This window comes from Balaenoptera physalus (assembly GCF_965194825.1).
Source record: "Balaenoptera physalus genome assembly, chromosome: 5".
Taxonomy (NCBI): Eukaryota; Metazoa; Chordata; class Mammalia; order Artiodactyla; family Balaenopteridae; genus Balaenoptera; species Balaenoptera physalus.
Window position 1 is genome coordinate 12,766,396 of NC_138884.1, and position 21,819 is coordinate 12,788,214.

Consider the following 21,819-nt stretch of genomic DNA (forward strand, 5'->3'; position numbering starts at 1 on the left):
TTATTTGGGGAGGAGGAGGAGGATGACGATAATAACCTACTCTATATAGAGAGGAGAGAGATTTCTCTTGTTCTAGAACAAAATGCTGCAACCCTATCACATTTTAGAAACTAAGCATGAGTAAATTCTTATTTTGACAAGAGAATTCTTAATAAGCATTCAGAACCCACAGCAACCATACTTAGTACAAGCCAGCCCTAGTACATAGATTCATTCCTCTAGAGCTTGCTCAGTCTCATTTTTGTCCCTCATTTTTCTCCTAGGTTGTTTTTACTGCCAGTAATATCATGGTCAGTAGCCATGGAAAGAAAAACACAATGCTGTATTTAGAAACAGAGGTTAAGGTCAAGTCTCCACTTAACAAAGAGAAATAAAGGACTAAAACACAGGCCAAGGTCTGAAGTCTCCCAACTGCTTAGTGGGAAACTAACTAACTGATTCTTTAACCCATAACTACCCCAGCCCCTTGTCTTCTGGGAGCCAGATTTGAGATTTATTTACCTGTCTTCTCCTTGGCAGCCTTGTGAATAAGCACTGTCTTCACTGCAAACCTCGGATGTCTCAGTGTTTTGGCTTCCTGTGTTTCTGACAAAGGGAACCTGGCTCAGATAAATCACCCAGCAAAGAGAAATCCAAGACACCAGTCAGATTTTTACCACAATTGTCTATGCCGTGTGGCTGACAGGGTCTTGGTGCTCTGGCCAGGTGTCAGGCCTAAGCCTCTGAGGGGGGAGAGCCAAGTTCAGGACACTGGACCACCGGAGACTTCTAGGCCCCACATAGTATCAATCAGTGAGAGCTCTCCCAGAGATCTCTGCCTCAACGCTAAGACCCAGCTCCACTCAATGACCAGCAAGCTACAGTGCTGGACACCCTATGCCAAACAACTAGCAAGACAGGAACACAACCCCACCCATTAGTAGAGAGGCTGCCTAAAATCATAATAAGGTCACAGACACCCCAAAACACACCACTGGACGTGGTCCTGCCCACCAGAAAGACAAGATCCAGTCCCCTCCACCAGGAACCCTACACAACCCCCTGAACCAACCTTAGCCACTGGGGGCAGACACCAAAAACAACAGCAACTATGAATCTGCAGGCTGTGAAAAGGAGACCCCAAACACAGTAAGTTAATCAAACTGGGAAGACAGAGAAATATGCAGCAGATGAAGGAGCAAGGTAAAAACCCACCAGACCAAACAAATGAAGATGAAATAGGCAGTCTACCTGAAAAATAATTCAGAATAATGATAGTAAGGATGATCCAAAATCTGGGAAATAGAATAGACAAAATGCAAGAAACATTTAACAAGGACGTAGAAGAACTAAAGAGGAACCAAGAAACGATGAAAAACACAATAAATGAAATTAAAAATACTCTAGATGGGATCAATAGCAGAATAACTGAGGCAAAAGAACGGATAAGTGACCTGGAAGATAAAATGGTGGAAATAACTACTGCAGAGCAGGATAAAGAAAAAATAATGAAAAGAACTGAGGACAGTCTCAGAGACCTCTGGGACAATATTAAATGCACCAACATTCGAATTATAGGGGTCCCAGAAGAAGAAGAGAAAAAGAAAGGGACTGAGAAAATATTTGAAGAGATTATAGTTGAAAACTTCCCTAATATGGGAAAGGACATAGTTAATCAAGTCCTGGAAGCACAGAGAGTCCCATACAGGATAAATCCAAGGAGAAACACGCCAAGACACATATTAATCAAACTGTCAAAAATTAAATATAAAGAAAACATATTAAAAGCAGCAAGGGAAAAACAACAAATAACACACAAGGGAATCCCCATAAGGTTAACATCTGATCTTTCAGCAGAAACTCTGCAAGCCAGAAGGGAGTGGCAGGATATACTTAAAGTGATGAAGGAGAAAAACCTACAACCAAGATTACTCTACCCAGCAAGGATCTCATTCAGATGTGATGGAGAAATTAAAAACTTTACAGAGAAGCAAAAGCTGAGAGAGTTCAGCACCACCAAACTGCTTTACAACAAATGCTAAAGGAACATCTCTAGCCAAGAAACACAAGAGAAGGAAAACACCTACAATAACAAACCCAAAACATTTAAGAAAATGGGAATAGGAACATACATATCGATAATTACCTTGAATGTAAATGGATTAAGTGCTCCCACCAAAAGACACAGACTGGCTGAATGGATACAAAAACAAGACCCATATATATGCTGTCTACAAGAGACCCACTTCAGACCTAGAGACACATACAGACTGAAAGTGAGGGGATGGAAAAAGATATTCCGTGCAAATGGAAATCAAAAGAAAGATGGAGTAGCAATTCTCATATCAGACAAAATAGACTTTAAAATAAAGACTATTACAAGACACAAAGAAGGACACTATATAATGATCAAGGGATCGATCCAAGAGGAAGGTATAACAATTGTAAATATTTATGCTACCAACATAGGAGCACCTCAATACATAAGGCAAATACTAACAGCCATAAAAGGGGAAATCGACAGCAACACAATCATAGTAGGGGACTTTAACACCCCACTCTCACCAATGGAAAGATCATCCAAAATGAAAATAAATAAGGAAACACAAGCTTTAAATGATACATTAAACAAGATGGACTTAATTGATATTTATAGGACATTCCACCCAAAAACAACAGAATACACATTTTTCTCAAGTGCTCATGGAACATTCTCCAGGATAGATCATATCTTGGGTCACAAATCAAGCCTTGGTAAATTTAAGAAAATTGAAATCGTATCAAGTATCTTTTCCGACCACAACGCTATGAGACTAGATATCAATTACAGGAAAAGATCTGTAAAAAATACAAACACATGGAGGCTACACAATACACTACTTAATAACGAAGTGATCACTGAAGAAATCAAAGGGGAAATCAAAAAATACCTAGAAACAAATGACAATGGAGACACGACGACACAAAACCTATGGGACACAGCAAAAGCAGTGCTAAGAGGGAAGTTTATAGCAATACAAGCCTACCTCAAGAAACAGGAAACATCTCGAATAAACAACCAAACCTTGCACCTGAAGCACTTAGAGAAAGAAGAACAAAAAAACCCCAGAGCTAGCAGAAGGAAAGAAATCATAAAGATCAGGTCGGAAATAAATGAAAAAGAAATGAAGGAAACAATAGCAAAAATCAATGAAACTAAAAGCTGGTTCTTTGAGAAGATAAACAAAATTGATAAACCATTAGCCAGACTCATCAAGAGAAAAAGGGAGAAGACTCAAATCAATAGAATTAGAAATAAAAAGGAGAAGTAACCACTGACACTGCAGAAATAGAAAAAATCATGAGAGACTACTACAAGCAACTCTATGCCAATAAAGTGGACAACCTGGAAGAAATGGACAGATTCTTAGAAATGCACAACCTGCCGAGACTGAACCAGGAAGAAATAGAAAATATGAACACACCAATCACAAGCACTGAAATTGAAACTGTGATTAAAAACCTTCCAACAAACAAAAGCCCAGGACCAGATGGCTTCACAGGTGAATTCTATCAAACATTTAGAGAAGAGCTAACACCTATCCTTCTCAAACTCTTCCAAAATATTGTAGAGGGAGGAACACTCCCAAACTCATTCTATGAGGCCACCATCACCCTGATACCAAAACCAGACAAAGATGTCACAAAGAAAGAAAACTACAGGCCAATATCACTGATGAACATAGATGCAAAAATCCTCAACAAAATACTAGCAAACAGACTCCAGAAGCACATTAAAAGGATCATACACCATGATCAAGTGGGGTTTATCCCAGGAATGCAAGGATTCTTCAATATACGCAAATCAATCAATGTGATACACCATGTTAACAAACTGAAGGGGAAAAACCATATGATCATCTCAATAGATGCAGAGAAAGCTTTCGACAAAATTCAACACCCATTTATGATAAAAGCCCTGCAGAAAGTAGGCATAGAGGGAACTTTCCTCAACATAATAAAGGTCATATATGACAAACCCACAGCCAACATTGTCCTCAATGGTGAAAAACTGAAACCATTTCCACTAAGATCAGGAACAAGACAAGGTTGCCCACTCTCACCACTATTATTCAACATACTTTTGGAAGTGTTAGCCAAAGCAATCAGAGAAGAAAAAGAAATAAAAGGAATCCAAATCGGAAAAGAAGAAGTAAAGCTGTCACTGTTTGCAGATGACATGATACTATACATAGAGAATCCTAAAGATGCTACCAGAAAACTACTAGAGCTAATCAATGAATTTGGTAAAGTAGCAGGACACAAAATTAATGCACAGAAATCTGTTGCATTTCTATACACTAATGACGAAAAAACTGAAAGTGAAATTAAGAAAACACTCCTGTTTACCATTGCAACAAAAAGAATAAAATATCTAGGAATAAACCTACCTAAGGAGACAAAAGACCTGTATGCAGAAAATTATAAGACACTGATGAAAGAAATTAAAGATGATACAAATAGATGGAGAGATATACCATGTTCTTGGATTGGAAGAATCAACATTGTGAAAATGACTCTACTACCCAAAGCAATCTACAGATTCAATGCAATCCCTATCAAACTACCACTGGCATTTTTCACAGAACTAGAACAAAAAATTTCACAATTTGTATGGAAACACAAAAGACCCCGAATAGCCAAAGCAATCTTGAGAACGAAAAATGGAGCTGGGGGAATCAGGCTCCCTGACTTCAGACTATATTACAAAGCTACAGTAATCAAGACAGTTTGGTACTGGCACAAAAACAGAAATATAGATCAATGGAACAGGATAGAAAGCCCAGAGATAAACCCACACACATATGGTCACCTTATCTTTGATAAAGGAGGCAAGCATATACAGTGGAGTAAAGACACCCTCTTCAATAAGTGGTGCTGGGAAAATTGGACAGATACATGTAAAAGTATGAAATTAGAACACTCCCTGACACCATGCACAAAAATAAACTCAAAATGGATTAAAGACCTAAGTGTAAGGCCAGACACTATCAAACTCTTAGAGGAAAACATAGGCAGAACACTCTATGACATACATCACAGCAAGATTCTTTTTGACCCAGCTCCTAGTGAAATGGAAATAAGAACACAAATAAACAAATGGAACCTAATGAAACTTAAAAGCTTTTGCACAGCAAAGGAAACCATAAACAAGAAAAAAAGACAACCATCAGAATGGGAGAAAATATTTGCAAATGAAGCAACTGACAAAGGATTAATCTCCAAGATTTACAAGCAGCTCATGCAGCTCAATAACAAAGAAACGAACAACCCAATCCAAAAATGGGCAGAAGACCTAAATAGACATTTCTCCAAAGAAGATATACAGATTGCCAACAGACACATGAAAGAATGCTCAACATCATTAATCATTAGAGAAATGCAAATCAAAACTACAATGAGATATCATCTCACACCAGTCAGAATGGCCATCATCAAAAAATCTAGAAACAATAAATGCTGGAGAGGGTGTGGAGGAAAGGGAACATTCTTGCACTGTTGGTGGGAATGTAAATTGATACAGCCACTATGGAGAACAGTATGGAGGTTCCTTAAAAAACTACAAATAGAACTACCATATGACCCAGCAATCCCACTACTGGGCATATACCCTGAGAAAACCAGAGTTCAAAAAGAGTCATGTACCAAAATGTTCATTGCAGCTCTATTTACAATAGACAGGACATGGAAGCAACCTAAATGTCCATCAACAGATGAATGGATAAAGAAGATGTGGCACATATATACAATGGAATATTACTCAGCCATAAAAAGAAATGAAATGGAGGTATTTGTAATGAGGTGGATGGAGTTAGAGTCTGTCATACAGAGTGAAGTAAGTCAGAAAGAGAAAAACAAATACAGTATGCTAACACATATATATGGAATCTAAGGAAAAAAAAAAAGGCCATGAAGAACCTAGTGGAGAGACGGGAATAAAGACACAGACGTACTAGAGAATGGACTTGAGGATATGGGGAGAGGGAGGGGTGAGATGTGACAGGGTGAGAGAGTGTCATGGACATATATACACTACCAAATGTAAAATAGATAGCTAGTGGGAAGCAGCCGCATAGCACAGGGAGATCAGCTCGGTGCTTTGTGACCATGTAGAGGGGTGGGATGGGGAGGGTGGGAGGGAGGGAGATGCTAAAGGGAAGAGATATGGGAACATATGTATATGTATAACTGATTCACTTTGTTATAAAGTAGAAACTAACACACCATTGTAAAGCAATTATACTTCAATAAAGATGTTTAAAAAAAAAAAAAGAATTCAGAGTAATGATAGTAAAGATGATCCAAAATCTTGGAAATAGAGTGGAGAAAATACAAGAAACTTTTAACAACAAGCTAGTAGAACTAAAGAGCAAACAAACAATGATGAACAACACAGTAAATGAAATTAAAAATTCTCTAGAAGGATTCAGTAGCAGAATAATTGAGGCAGAAGAACGGATAAGTGACCTGGAAGACAAAATAGTGGGAATAACTACCACAGAGCAGAATAAAGAAAAAAGAATGAAAAGAATTGAGGACAGTCTCAGAGACTTCTGGGACAACATTAAATGCACCAACATTCAAATTATAGGGGTCCCAGAAAAAGAAGAGAAAAAGAAAGGGACTCAGAAAATATGTGTAGAGATTATAGTTGAAAACTTCCCTAATATGGGAAAGGAAACAGTAAATCAAGTCCAGGAAGTGTAGAGAGTCCCATACAGGATAAATCCAAGGAGAAACACACCAAGAAACATATTAATCAAACTATCAAAAATTAAATACAAACAAAAAATATTAAAAGCAGCAAGGGAAAAGCAACAAATAACAAACAAGGGAATCCCCAAAAGGTTAACAGCTGATCTTTCAGCAGAAACTCCACAAGCCAGAAGCGAGTGGTAGGATGTATTTAAAGTGATGAAGGGGAAAAACCTACCAGCAAGGTTACTCTACCCAGCAAGGATCTCATTCAGATTCGATGGAGAAATTAAAATCTTTACAGACAAGCAAAAGTTAAGAGAATTCAGCACCACCAAACCAGGTTTACAACAAATGCTAAAGGAACTTCTCTAAGCAGGTAAAACAAGAGAAGGAAAAGACCTACAAAAACAAACGCAAAACAATTAAGAAAATGGTAATAGGAACATACATATCAATAATTACCTTAAATGTAAATGCTCAAACCAAAAGACATAGACTGGCTGAATGGATACAAAAACAAGACCCATATATATGCTGTTCTCAAGAGACCTACTTCAGCCCTAGGGACACATACAGATTGAAAGTGAGGGGATGGAAAAAGATATTCCTTGCAAATGGAAATCAAAAGAAAGCTGGAGTAGCAATCCTCATATCAGACAAAATAGACTTTAAAATAAAGACTATTACAAGAGAAGGAAGGACACTACATAATGATCAAAGGATCAAACCAGGAAGAAGATATTACAATTGTATATATTTATGCACGCAATATAGGATCACCTCAATACATAAGGCAAATGCTAAAAGCCATAAAAGAGGAAATGAAGAGTAACACAATAATGGTGGGGGACTTTAACACCCCACTTTCACCAATGGACAGACCAACCAAAATGAAAATACACAAGGAAACACAAGCTTTAAATGACACATTAAACAAGATAGACTTAATTGATATTTATAGGACATTCCATCTAAAAACAACAGAATACGCTTTCTTCTCAAATGCTCATGGAACATTCTCCAGGATAGCTCATATCTTGGATCACAAATCAAGCCTTGGTAAATTTAAGAAAATTGAAAATATATCAAGTATCTTTTCCGACCACAATTCTATGAGACTAGATATCAACTACAGGAAAAAAACTGTAAAAAATATGAACATATGGAGGCTAAACAATATGCTACTAAATAACCAAGAGATCACTGAAGAAATCAAAGAGGAAATCAAAACATACCTAGAAACAAATGACAATGAAAACACAACGACCCAAAACCTATGAGATGCAGCAAAAGCAATTCTAAGAGGGAAGTTTACAGCAATACAATCCTACCTCAAGAAACAAGGAACATCGCAAATAAACAACTTAACCTTACACCAAAAGCAATTAAAGAAAAAAAACAAAAACACCCCAAAGTTAGCAGAAGGAAAGAAATCATAAAGATCAGATCAGAAATAAATGAAAAAGAAATGAAGGAAATGATAGCAAAGATCAATAAAACTAAAAGCTGGTTCTTTGAGAAGATAAACAAAATTGATAAACCATTAGCCAGACTCGTCAAGAAAAAAAGGGAGAAGACTCAAATTAATAGAATTAGAAATGAAAAAGGAAAAGTAACAACTGACACTGCAGAAATACAAAGGATCATGAGAGACTACTACAAGCAACAATATGCCAATAAAATAGACAACCTGGAAGAAACGGACAAATTCTTAGAGAAGCACAACCTTCTGAGACTGAACCAGGAAGAAATAGAAAACATAAACAGACCAATCACAAGCACTGAAATTGAAACTGTGATTAAAAATTTTCCAACAAACAAAAGCCTAGGACCAGATGGCTTCAAGGCGAATTCTAACAAACATTTAGAGAAGAGTAACATCTTTCCTTCTCAAACTCTTCCAAAATATAGCAGAGGGAGGAACACTCCCAAACTCATTCTATGGGGCCACCATCACCCTGATACCAAAACCAGACAGAGATGTCACAAAAAAAGAAAACTACAGGCCAATATCACTGATGAACATAGATGCAAAAATCCTCAACAAAATACTAGCAAACAGACTCCAGCAGCACATTAAAAGGATCATACACCATGATCAAGTGGGGTTTATCCCAGGAATGCAAGGATTCTTTAAAATACGCAAATCAATCAATGTGATGCACCATATTAAGAAGCTGAAGGATAAAAACCATATGATCATCTCAATAAATGCAGGAAAAGATTTGACAAAATTCAACACCCATTTACGATTAAAAACTCTGCAGAAAGTAGACATAGTGGGAAATTACCTCAGCATAATAAAGGCCATATATGACAAATCCACAGCCAACATTGTTCTCAATGGTGAAAAACTGAATCTATTTCCACTAAGATCTGGAAGAAGACAAGGTTGCCCATTCTCACCACTATTATTCAACATAGTTTTGGAAGTTTTAGCCACAGCAATCAGAGACGAAAAAGATATAAAAGGAATCCAAATCAGAAAAGAAGAAGTAAAACTGTCACTGTTTGCAGATGACATGATACTGTACATAGAGAATCCTACAGATGCTACAAGAAAACTACTAGAGCTAATCAATGAATTTGGTAGAGTAGCAGGATACAAAATTAATGCACAGATATCTCTTGCATTCCTATACACTAATGATGAAAAACCTGGAAGAGAAATTAAGGAAACACTCCCATTTACCACTGCAACAAAAAGAATAAAATATCTAGGAATAAACCTACCTAAGGAGACAAAAGACCTGTATGCAGAAAATTATAAGACACTGATGAAAGTAATTAAAGATGATACAAACAGATGGAGAGATATACCATGTTCTTGGATTGGAAGAATGAACATTGTGAAAATGACTATACTACCCAAAGCAATCTACAGATTCAATGCAATCCTTATCAAACTACCAATGGCATTTTTCACAGAACTAGAACAAAAAATTTCACAATTTGTATGGAAACACAAAAGACCCCTAGTTGCCATAGCAATCTTGAGAAAGAAAAACGGAGCTGGAGGAATTAGGCTCCTGGACTTCAGACTATACTACAAAGCTACAGTAATCAAGACAGTATGGTACTGGCACAAAAACAGAAATATAGTTCAATGGAACAGGATAGAAAGCCCAGAGATAAACCCACGTACATATGGTCATGTTCTTTTTGATAAAGGGGGCAAGAATATACAATGGAGAAAAGACAGCCTCTTCAATAAGTAGTGGTGGGAAAACTGGACAGCTACATGTAAAAGAATGAAATTAGAACACTCTCTAACATCATACACAAAAATAAACTCAAAATGGATTAGAGACCTAAATGTAAGGCCAGACACTATCAAACTCTTAGAGGAAAACCTAGGCAGAACACTCTGTGACATAAATCCCAGCAAGATCCTTTTGACCCACCTCCTAGAGAAATGGAAATAAAAACGGAAATAAATAAATGGGACCTAATGAAACTTAAGAGTTTTTGCACAGCAAAGGAAACCATAAACAAGATGAAAAGATAACCCTCAGAATGGGAGAAAATATTTGCAAATGAAGCAACAAAGAATTAATCTCCAAAACTTACAAGCAGCTCATTCAGTTCAATGACAAAAAAACAAACAACCCAATCCAAAGTGGGCAGAAGATCTAAATGGACATTTCTCCAAAGAAGCTATAGAGATTGCCAACAAACCCATGAAAGGATGCTCAACATCACTAATCATTAGAGAAATGCAAATCAAAATTACAATGAGGTATCACCTCACACCAGTCAGAATGGCCATCATCAAGAAATCTACAAACAATAAATGCTGGAGAGGGTGTGGAGAAAAGGGAACCCTCTTGCCCTGTTGGTGGGAATGTAAATTGATACAGTCACTATGGAGAAGAGTATGGAGGTCCTTAAAAAAGTAAAAATAGAACTACAATATGATCCAGCAATCCCACTACTGGGCATATACCCTGAGAAGACCATAATTCAAAAAGAGTCATGTACCACATGTTCATTGCAGCACTACTTACAATAGCCAGGACATGGAAGCAACCTAAGTGTCCATCATCGGATGAATGGATAAAGAAGATGTGGCACATATATACAAGGGAATATTACTCAGCCATAAAAAGAAATGAAATTGAGTTAGGTGTAGTGAGGTGGATGGACCTAGAATCTGTCATACAGAGTGAAGTAAGTCAGAAAGAGAAAAACAAATACTGTATGCTAACACATATATATGGAATCTAAAACAAAAACAACAACAAAAAAAATTGTTCTCAAGAACCTAGGGGCAGGACAGGAATAAAGACGCAGACGCAGAGAATGGACTTGAGGACACGGGAGGGGGAAGGGTAAGCTGGGACAAAGTGAGAGAGTGGCATGGACATATATACACTACCAAATGTAAAATAGATAGCTAGTGGGAAGCAGCCTCATAGCACAGGGAGATCAGCTCAGTGCTTTGTGACCACCTAGAGGGTTGGGATAGGGAGGTTGGGAGGGAGACACAAGAGGGAGGAGATATGGCTTTATATGTATACATATAGCTGATTCACTTTGTTATAAAGCAGAAACTAACACACTATTTTAAAGCAATTATACCTTAATGAAGATGTTAAAAAAAAAAAAAACTAACAGTGGGAAAATTCCCAACTTTTACAACAAAAGTAAGTAAAACATTGAACAATTATCTGATTCATGCAAGAAGAATAATCTGCCAACAGTTAATTAAATAATGAATGAGATTTGTTGACATGACTTATCTGGGTTAATTGATGATAACTCCAAAGAGTGCCTCTTCCATCTGGGCTTCTTTTACTCAGTACCCCTGGCCAAATAACTGCCTTTATTTGTGGTAAAAAATCAAATGGAGTCAAAATTTTTATGCTATATTTATTTTAACTGTGTTTACTGTTATCTATTAAATAACAATCTATCATTTTTATCTATAAAATAAAAAATTATTATATATTTTTTTAAATTCGTGTTATCAATTTGAGTATTTATTCTTGCAACTAACAGAAACTATTGTAACTTGACATAGACAAGAGATATTATTTCATAATAAAAAGTCAGGAAGTTCATTGAGAACTCAGATCCTTACACCTCTCTAATCTGCTGTCCTGAGCAACTGGCTTTTATCCTGAGGTTTTTCTGCCCATGGCCAAAGGACTGCTGTTCAAGGCATGAGGGTATATAGAGCCATGTCAAAAGACAAAAACATCATTTTCCTCTGAAATTTCTTTTGATTGGGGAATAATTTTTCAAACAACTCCTATCCCACATCTCATTGGCTATCCATAAAGCAATTGTTAGCAAAAAGGAATGGGAAGGATGTCCATTTCCAAATCCTCATGTAAGGAGCTTGGAAGTCACCACTCCACCCCAACAAATAAAAACCTGAACAGACTGAAAAATTAAAACACTTCTTGGATCCATAAGTGAGGAGAGGACACAGAATAAACCACTGCCCCCAACACTGGAGAGACAGGCAAGTAGATGGAGTCTCAGCTTACTGCAGAGAGTGAGGAATGGAAACTTACTCAGGAACCAGTACATGGATGGAAAACCTGAAGTGTAATTAAAGAATTGCTAGAGGCAGTTCTAAGAGGGAAGTTTATAGCAATAAATGCCTATTTTAAAAAAGAAGTTAGATCTCAAGTAAGCAACCTAACCTTACATCTTGCGGAATTAGGAAAAAAAAGAACAAACTAAGCTCAAAGTTAGCAGAAAGAAGAAAATAATAACAATTAGAGAAGAAATAAATCAATTAAGAATATAAAAGCAGTAGAAAAAAAATCAACAAAACTAAGAGTTGGGTTTTTGGAAAGATAAACAAAGTTGACAAACCCTTAACTAGACTAAGAGAAAAAGAAAAAGGACTCAAATAAATAAAAACAGAAATCAAAGAGAAGACATTACAAGGGATGCCTCAGAAATTTTTAAAAAAATCATAAGGAAGTATGATAAACAATGATACAGTAACAAATTTTAAAATCTAGCAGAAACAGATCAATTTCTAGAAACATACAACCTACCAAAACTGAATAAAGAAGTAGAAAACCTGAACAGACAATCATCAAATAAGGATCAAATAAGTATCGGTTATCAAAAGCCTCTCAACAAAGAAAAGCCCAGGACCAGATGACTTCACCAGTGACTTCTACAAAGCATTCAAAGAAGAATTAATATCAATTCTTTTTAAACTCTTCCAAAAATTAGAAGAGAAAACAATTCCAAACTCACTTTATGAGGCTAGCATCACCCTGATACCAAAGCCAGACAAAGACATCGCTAGTGAAGAAAACTACACACCAATATCCTTGATAAGCAGAAATGCAAAAATCCTCAATAAGATACTAGCAAGTTGAATTCAACAGCACATTAAATGGATTATGCCATTTTTTAAGCAAGTCTTTAATTTTCTATGAATGAATTTACCTGCAATCACTGTTTCTCTCAAAATATTGAGAATTAAGTATTTTCTCTTTTTTCGTACTCTAACTTAAATACACACATACAAGCATACACATATACTAAGACTTTTTTTTAAATCACATTTTAAGCTTTGGTTTGGGAGTTAGCGTTAAGAAAAATTATCTAAAACTTGGAAATTGGTGTGATGAATTGGGAGATTGAGACTGACATATACACTAATAAGTATAAAATGGATAACTAATAAGAACCTGCTGATAAATAAATAAATTAAATTAAATAAAATTCTAAAATTCAAAAAGAAGAGAAATTTCATCATATGATTTCAATATGATGCTGGTACATTGTTTAACAGGATCACACAAAGGATATTTAATTTCCAGGGGAATGTACTTTTTTTTCACCTTGCTAGTTATTATGAATTTATGACCTCAGAGTCCTTGCAGTTACATGCTAACTTGTTGACCTTGTCTGGTAGAGATTTTTTTTTCTGGTAAATACCCCCCCGAAAGGTTTTATTGCCCTGCAGGATGTTAACTCTCTCATTAAACTTATTTCAACTCTGTAATACATAATCTTTGTTCTTCTAATTCTAATTTGGACAGCTTTTCCACATTTCTAGTTTTCTCATTTATGTGTTGAATAAAATCTCTGAAATGTGATCATTCTATATTTGTATGAGAGTCATGTTTTAAAATTTTTAACAATTGTGCTTTGATACTGGAGCGCAAAATAAGAAAATCACTGATAATGACTTTCATCTTTGCCATATGTCTTTAATCATTCAGAATCACTAAACTTAGTGATGTATTGAGGTATATAGTAAATGAGTTATGATCCAAGAAGCTACTTAATGTAGTCAAGAAGTTGTTACTGTGCCCAGGTATAAAAATAATATTTATAATGCTTGTGTGAACGAGATTGAATCCTATTTGATTCTAGATGATGTCAAGGGGTTCCAATAATAACTTAGAATTTATTTTTTAATTTAGAAAACTGAGAAAGAATGTGAATAACCATATTTTAACTGGAAATTAGTCTCCAAGATATTAACCTGCCCTACTGAGACAGAAGTTAAAGGTAGAAAAAAATAAGTTGCCAAAGGGAAAATCTAAAATACCTGTCATTTCTTCGGTGAAATGGGTTTTGCTGGGTAAAATATTTTAAGGATATTTTCAAAATGAGATATGATTATTTCATTGTATATTTCTGTTATATTTCCCCCATGAAGTTTGTCTCCTGATACAGTTCAGTGCACTAAAGAAATAATTTACCTCTTAATTTCTAAGCTTTTAATAATACAAGAACAATTTGGTCTTACTTTTACTTATCTATGTCTTTAATTTCAAGCATTATTTGTGAGAAAATGAATTGGAAACGGATAAAAATGTTTCACTTGTTTCATCAGGTGCTCAATTTTCTACTTCCTATTAAAAGACAAAGCTTTGAAACAAAATTTTTCTTTCAGAAGTGTCAAAATAGGCTATGAAAAGCTATATGATCTTTAACTCCCAGAATCTGCATTTTTATACTTCACGTTTCATGGTGTTTAAAAGAAAATTACATTATAATTTTAAAAGAGAGAGAGTATACAATCTCTTAACCTAAAAAAGAAACTTAACCTAAAAAAGAAAATCTCATAGTCTTTTTATTTGTATGTGTTTGCCCTAAGACTTTCAAGATTCAGTTATTTGACATCATCCTCCTTAAGGCAATCAGTTCAAATAGGAAAGAAAAATAACACAAAATCATCTTGGAATATTTATTCTTTGTTCTATTCTAGATTATGAAACCAGAAGAACAAGTTCATATTTTGATGAGATCTCAAAATTCACAGCCATAGAGCAAAAGTAGTAAAGCATCTGCATAGTTATGCTGAAAGTATATCCATTTTGCTCCTTCAACAACTTGTACAATACAACTACAAAGTTAAGGAAGAATAGTAAGAAATAATTTATAAATGAAAATCATAGCCATTAATAAATTTATTAAAATAATTATTTTGTCTTAAATCAAGTATGTAAAATCATTGAAACAAGCTAAAATTCCAACAATTAAAAAAAACTAAAACTGGGACACACTTTTTGATAAATACTAACAAGTATTAAGAAGGAACCATAAAGACTTCTTGAAAAATAAGAAATTTGCATTTGCAGTAAAGTATGGGTAATCCAAATAGTTTATTTTTTACCCAGTTTCCTGAGTAAACCTTTATCTATAACTTTTGGATACACTAGAGGGAATGCCAGAATAGACTCTTAATGGAATTCACAAGAGAAAAGTCATGCCTCTGGTCTTAAATCAATTACGGTCATGTAATTTGCTTGAAATTAGAATAATTTTATACTCAGACAGAAAGAGAGAGACTGTTCTAACTTTATGCTTTACATCCAGTTTATATTCATGTCTTACCTAATTTTCTTTTGTTTGACTGGTTCTATTGACAACCCCAGTCCCAAGGTTATCAATCTCAATAGTGTCAAGAATTTTTGTTTGTTATGCTTTCTTTTTTCACAGTATAATCTTGTTTGTCTTCTTATATCAGCAATAAATTCTTGACTTCTACTTGCAGTAGTGAATTCAAATTTAGTGCGCCCTCTTTCAAATTAATCTCTGCATACAGCTCTTCTATTCTATCTCGATTTCCGTAACTGTCTCCTTCTAATTCCTTTACTACACCTCACCTGATTTGACCCCCAACCATATTAAGTTTTTTAACTAGTTGTTCAATCAAAAAGTAATCTCAAAATTACAGCTATACAAAATTTTTAACAGACACTATAGTCTTTTGACTTCTTTTTTAACTTAGCATGTCATTCTAGAATCTGAGAACATTGTTTTCATTTGTGTCTTAGTCTGTGGCATACTGTTGAATATATTGCCAATTATATTTGTCTGGCAAAATTTAAAAGTATAATTTAAACTGAAAGTGTGATAATTGAATAAGTACAATTTTATGCACAATAACCCACAAAATATTAAGCTAGTTAGTATCATCATTAGGTCACAAACCCAATCTTATGATTCAAACCCAAAGTTGTTCCCCATATGCCACACTATCCACTTATATACACCACATGCTGATTTCCTTAGCAACTTACAACTCAAAATGTGACCTTGGGCCAGCAGCGTTCTCATAACGCAGATTTTTTTTAGAAATGCTGAATCTCAGGTCACAGTTTAGAACAAACTGGAAAAAAAGTCATATTTTAACAAGATTGTCAGATGATTCGTAAGTGGAGTAAAGTTTGAAAAGCACTATTATTAATACATTTCACATGTAAGCTAGAGTGAAACTTATCTTTCTTACTTAAATTTCAGATCTAGCACACTGTTCTTTTTTGGGGGGGTACAAATAAACTGCCTTCCACTTCAGGGAAAAAAGCCAACTTCTGTCATATAACTCCTTTCATCCAAGCTGTTCTGAAACTTACTCATTCATATTCATTTATTCTCAAATAATCACTGAGACTCTACAATGAGCCAGGCATTATTCTAGGTTCTGGGGATTCCATAGTGATAACAAGGCAAAAATTTGCCTTCATAGAAATTATACTATAGATGAGGTAGGCAAACAATAAACAAGATTAATAACTAAAATACACAGTAGGTTAAATGTAAAAAAGAGCTAAGAAGAATAGCAAAGCAGTAAATAAAAGTGGAGACTGTCAAAGTGAGGTTAGGGTTACAAATTTAGAAAATGTCAGCAGTTTTGAACTAAATGTTTTCTTTGAAAGTACATTTATTTTTTAATGTCCTCAACTCTTATCTCTGTGTGGAAAGCACACAAGCCTTATCTTCAGCCTTAATTTCTCACTGGTGTGCTGGTTCCAAATACATTACAGTCTATGCAGAAATTCTCTAACAATTTAATATCATAGATTTATTATTATCAAATTACTATTCTGATGTCAGTTTGAGGCTCTCTTGAGCTTGATATTCTTCCCTCAATCCCTCCCCAAGCCCACGCCTTGGAAAACCTTCATAAACTTTTTGTGCAAATTAACATAATTCATTCTCCAAAGATCTCTTTAACTTTAGCGTATCTCTGGCTTGCATAAATCCAAATCTCTAGCTCAACACTTCTTTAAGTCCTATAAAAAATTGTCTTAGATAACAGCATTAGAGGATAATGTAGACTTTATAGAAGACTCCATAGTCGAGATAGAGGAGGATGTTTGCATTACAGTCATAGGTTGGGCTCCCCCAAATGGAGATTTTCATGCAAACTGTTTATTGGAGAGTGCTATCAGGAACCACACCAGAATCGCAGTGACAAAGCGGGATTGGAAAGAGGAAGAAGTTGAATTGTGATGATTAGGTTGCAAAAAAGACCTTAAGCAACGGGAGTGGAGAAAGAGTTCCAAAGCCGAAATGGCCCCTTGGAGATGTCCATAATTGATGCAAGACATCTATACTCCTGTGTTAAACAGTCATCCTTCTCTATCTGTGCTAAAGAATCTTCTGTAACGTTTATTGTCCCTATGCCACTTGTGTGATATGAGGTCCTCCAAGATTGACGCCAAGATAGGATAGCCATGCAAGAGATTTAATATGGCAATGTCTATGAGAGAAAATTAGAAAGGAGTAAAGAGGAGGCAGGGAGAGCTATCAGACTATGATGAAGATTTAATCCCAGGTACGAGAGAGAGAAAGAAGGAAAACTGGGTGGAAGTGTCTCAGGCACAGTGCAATTCTAATAAAGTTTAGCAAGGCTGTCAGGGAGTCCTTGAGTCAAAGTTGCTTGCCAGAGGAGTCCTGCACTTCTCAGGGATGCGTCTGACTTACTATCCCTATTGGCTGAGTGTAGGCCAAAGGAAGAATGTGCTTAATTTTAGAGCTCAGGTCATTAATTCTCCCAGCAGTCAGAGAATTGAGTGGCATATTCTCATAACTCACAATGAGGTGCTAGAGTTGCTACTACAAAATGAGGGCATAGAGAAATATGTCTGGAGTGTGGGTGATTCACTGGGATACCTCAATGTTTCTATACTTCTAATGAGAGTAAATGAGCTTTTATAGTGATCACGGACTGATAATGACAATGTAACTGGAGGCTTAGAAACCTCAGGAGTGAAGATCTGTGTCACCCTAATGCAATGGAACTAAAACAGTAGAAATAAATGCTCACTAGGTTGATGGGTATCTAAAATGGGAGTTAGAGAAAGGTGTTAAATATCAATTATGGCCTCTATTTGTAGTAGCAGACAGAACTTACTAACCTTTTTATTTCATGCTTTTATTTTAGACATTGAGAACAACCATCATTTTTAAATGCCTGTCACAGTCACAGAGTAGACTCAGTATTGGACACAAGCATATTTGAGCACTGCAAAAAGTAGATATTAGTGGATTCTATTTGGATAAAGCATTCCATATTCCCTTGGCTCAGCTCTGAGTTCACCTGAAACTGTGGAGAACAGATATTGTGCTTCCCTATTCCTCAATGAGACAATTCTGAGGCACAACCAACATGCTATCTCAGAGGATGCCCAGCAGAAGTGAGCCCCAATAGCCCACTAATTAACACACCCTATATTGGCTTTTTATTTTTTGTAGTATAATTTCCCCTACTCCCTCATTTTTATTTCTTTGAATCACATACTAAATGCATACCTGCAATCCAAGTTTTTATCTCATGTCTGCTTTGGGGGAACCCCAAACTAAGACAATAAGGAAACTAGGCATTTGTTCCTAAATGTCAGGAAGCTTTTAAAATAGCATTTGCTATATTGGTCCTAGTTCTAGACATTTTTACAACTTTTCAGAAATATAGCTGGAAAACTGCAATTGTTCAATACTCCAATGATCTTAGAATACTAATAACAAAAACATTTAACCTCATGATTTTATTATGGTTCGAAACTGATAAAGTATGTTATTTTTCATTCTTAATGTAATCGTTATTCTGGTAGTTGTGAAGAGACTTGGCACACACAAAAAAATCCCAAACCATTTGAATCTATTCTCTTCTGGTCAAAACAAGTTAAATACATTCAAAAAAGCATGTAGACCTGGTTCTTTGATTTAAAGAAAAAAACTTTACTAAGAATGTTGAAATGCATTTATGAAATTAGGTATAGATTATAAAATGCATAATTTAATAAAATAAACTATCAGTAAGTTAATTATTTGATTTTTCATGTGCTAGTTAGAAGGTAGGTGACTCAAAGTCTTAAGTGAAGAAGGAAAGAGCAATATATTTCTTCTTTTTTTCTGTTGTGATTCAAAGTATAAAGAAATAGGATATTGGAATATGGGTCACTACATAGAAAACTTTAGTAAGGAGTGGTGTAGCTAATAAAGAAAAGAACTTTTCTCCAATGCCTCTTCATAAAGCCATAATGATGTTTAGGTGCTTATCTATGGTTTATCATATGTTTGCTTTAGCAAACAGCTAGTTTTGTTTTGTTTGATTTGATTTGGTTTGGTTTGGTTTTGAAGGGAAAGGAGAATTGAAGCTTGAATACCTCACCAAATTTCAGACCCGACTAACATTTACATTGCAAGTTCAAAACTCTACATTTCATTAAATAAAATAAGTAACAGTTAAAAGTTGGAGCATGATGAAACTTTGATAACTTTTTTCCATATCATACTTTTATGTCTATAATCATTTGCAAAGTATCTTTGATTAAAAATATCATTTTCAGGCTTCCCTGGTGGCGCAGTGGTTGAGAATCTGCCTGCTAATGCAGGGGACACGGGTTCGAGCCCTGGTCTGGGAAGATCCCACATGCCACGGAGCAATTAGGCCCGTGAGCCACAACTACTGAGCCTGCGCGTCTGGAGCCTGTGCTCCGCAATGAGAGGCCGCGATAGTGAGAGGCCCGCGCACCGCGATGAAGAGTGGCCCCCGCTCGCTGCAACTAGAGAAAGCCCTCGCACAGAAACGAAGACCCAACACAGCCAAAAATAAATAAATAAATAAATAAATAAATAAATAAATAAATAAAATTTTTTTAAAAAAGTAACAAAAAAATATCATTTTCATAATAAGTTATTTTTTACTGTAAAGTATGGAAGTACATGCTCTGAAACCCAACTGGCCAGACATGAAAGAAAAACCCATTTACAGTTTATTGTATCCAGTAGGACACCATTACCAAAGGACAAACTATAGATATGAACCCCTAGGAGAAATTAACTAGACTAGAGGCATGCCTTAAAATTACAATTTTATTTCAGAGAAAGCAAATATAAACATTTCCAAAGTACAACAGTTCAAAGTTTAAATATTCTACTGACTTTTTTATGTAACAAGATCAGAAGTTATATTGCCTAATTTTAAATAAACATATACAATAAGAAAATAATGCTTCTATTTTTTCTCATTCATTTAATGTATACATCCGTATGGTGGGACTAAGCAAAATGTTAATTTACATGCTTTATTTTTTCCTTCCTAAAAACAACAGCGCCTTTACTGTAAATTCCTATGGTAATGATGCAGTCCTAAAGTAGATTCTTTTGAAGGCACAGTTTTCAAGAAATTCTATTCATGCCACATTCTTAAGAATCAGCAACTATGTGAAATGAATATTCAAAGATGGTACAAATCTCTCTACACTACTTCTGCAAGGCTGGTTGAGTGCCCTGTTAAAGTAGGCAGAATTCCCAATGCTAGAGTATAAATTCAAGCCATCTAAGAAATTTTACACAGATGAGGCCCACTAACTTCAGGGAAATCTAGGCAAAGTAAGATTCAAAGAAGTAAAACATTAAAATAGTTACATTTCAATAGCATCTCTCTCATGGCTGAGTGGTTTCTTTTAAACTGAAATATTCAAGAGATTTTGAGTTAAGAGATAATCATAGCTTGAGACAATATTTTACTGAGGCTTAGGAAGATATTTTTGATTCCATGTTATATTATAAAGAAAAGTACTAGATAAATAAAATGAAAGACTAGTCTGAATCTCATCAATCTCATAAATCAGAAATTTGAGTGTTCTGTATTAAAATAGCACTTCAAGTCACACAGCAACAATACATTTCTTTGCCAAGCCTTTTTATTTCTTTAAACTTTTTTTAAAATTTTTAATTATTTTTTAAACATTTATTTCTTTAATTTTTTAAAATTTATTTTTATTTATTTTAAAATTTTTTTAATTTTTATTTTTGGTTGTGCAGCGAGGCATGTGGGATCTTAATCTCCTGCAGTGGAAGCACGGAGTCTTAACCACTGGACCGCCAGGGAAGTCCCCAAGCCTTTTTAAAAATAAGAAAAAGCTTAAGAAATTTATAAAATTCTCTGATGCAAATATGAAAGCCACTAAAAAAGGAACTCACATAATATATATAAATAAATAAAAGTATTTGATAATATATTTTCATAGATGGGTCTTTACTTCTGTAAATGAGCTGCCAAATTCATCTTGAGTTTATCAAAACTATTTCTATATTTAAAGGAAATGTTTTCCTTTTTCATTTTCACAGGTAGGATATCTACTATTCTTATGCTGATAGATTGCCAGAAAAATGTACAGAATGGGAATCAAGTGGTGGATTTATTTTACCAAAATACTTCATTAAAATATTAAACCAAATATAGCCATAGGCATATTTTACCCTACCAAAAAGAAAAAGGAATAATATATATCATAAAGTAATAATATACATTTATTGCATAATACATAATTGTATAACAGAGTTTTGTGTCCTAATTAGTGGATAGCACAGAAAGCC